Source organism: Natator depressus, chromosome 27, assembly GCF_965152275.1.
Source record: "Natator depressus isolate rNatDep1 chromosome 27, rNatDep2.hap1, whole genome shotgun sequence".
Taxonomy (NCBI): domain Eukaryota; kingdom Metazoa; phylum Chordata; order Testudines; family Cheloniidae; genus Natator; species Natator depressus.
The window spans coordinates 8,954,244-8,955,417 of record NC_134260.1 but is presented as its reverse complement, the minus strand read 5'-3'; positions in this window follow the sequence as shown (position 1 = coordinate 8,955,417).

Here is a 1,174-nt window from a genome sequence, read left to right as displayed (position 1 = left end):
TCACCTGTGAGCCAGGCCCGTGGCACCAGGGCTCCCAGCATGGGTACATCTCACCCGGCGCTGGCCCCGCTTCGGGATCCCCTGGACAAAACTGCTCCCGGAAGGGGATATCCGTCCCAGGGCTCCTGAATGCAAACCAGTGACCAGGGAGCAGCCACTGCTCAGCAGAGGAAACCCTTCCCTCCAAGCATTAGGGAAAGAAAACAAACGGTAAAGGGAGTTGCTTTGCCCCGCTCCCTGGCAAGGGGAGTGAAAAGGAGTGCCGGGAGCAGCTGGAGCAGGCCAGAGACAGGGGTGAGAAGGGAAGAGAGAGCCAGCCGACCATACAGAGCTGGCAGAGGGGGTAGAGGGAGAAGACGGAGGCGAGAAAGAAGGAGACAGGCACTGAGAGGGAGAAAGAGATTGAGGCACAGTGCAAGGGATGTGGGGCACCAAGGGTGGGGAGAAGGTGAGAGAGAAGGAATGCATTGGGAAAGAGAGAGAAAGCTAGAAAGTGGCAGGAAGAGAGAGAGGTGGGAGAGCAGGGATGAGACGGGGGCAAGAAAGGGACGGAAAGCAGCAGAGAAAGAGAGGGAACCTAAGAGGCAAAGAAGAGGAGAAGGAAAGAGGGGTGACAAAGGGGGAGGATTGGAAGTCCCCCATCTGCGACTGCGGGGCTCCGGGCACCTGCCTCTGAAGCAGCCGGTACTAGCCACCGGCCTCTGGACTACCTGATCCAATTTGGCAATCCCTGTGTTCCTAAGTGGCAGAGCAAGAGGCTGGCTTGGAGGTGAGAGAGAAGAGATGGGAGAGAGGAAAGGACAGAAAGAGAGGAAAGCAGAGCAGAGACAGAGCTGGGGACAGGGCTCATCTCCCTTGTTCCTGTTGGCACTGCCCATCACCTCCCCGGCCCCCCAGGACCTGTCTGCCGATGTGCCATGCGCGAGAGAAGAGTCCAGAGTACCACAGGGTTGTTTGGATCATTTCACATGCTTTATTTCAGCAGTCAAAATAATTAAAAACATCTCAAATTATTATACATATACAAAATAGGTACAGAAATCCTCAGTTGCTCGCCCTCCCAAGAACATCTGCTTCTCGCTAGGAATGGGGCTTTGCTTTGGGGTTGCTTTGAAACCCACGGAGAGACGCACAGAAGAGGAGGGTGGGAAGAGGAAAGCGAAGGAGAGAGAGA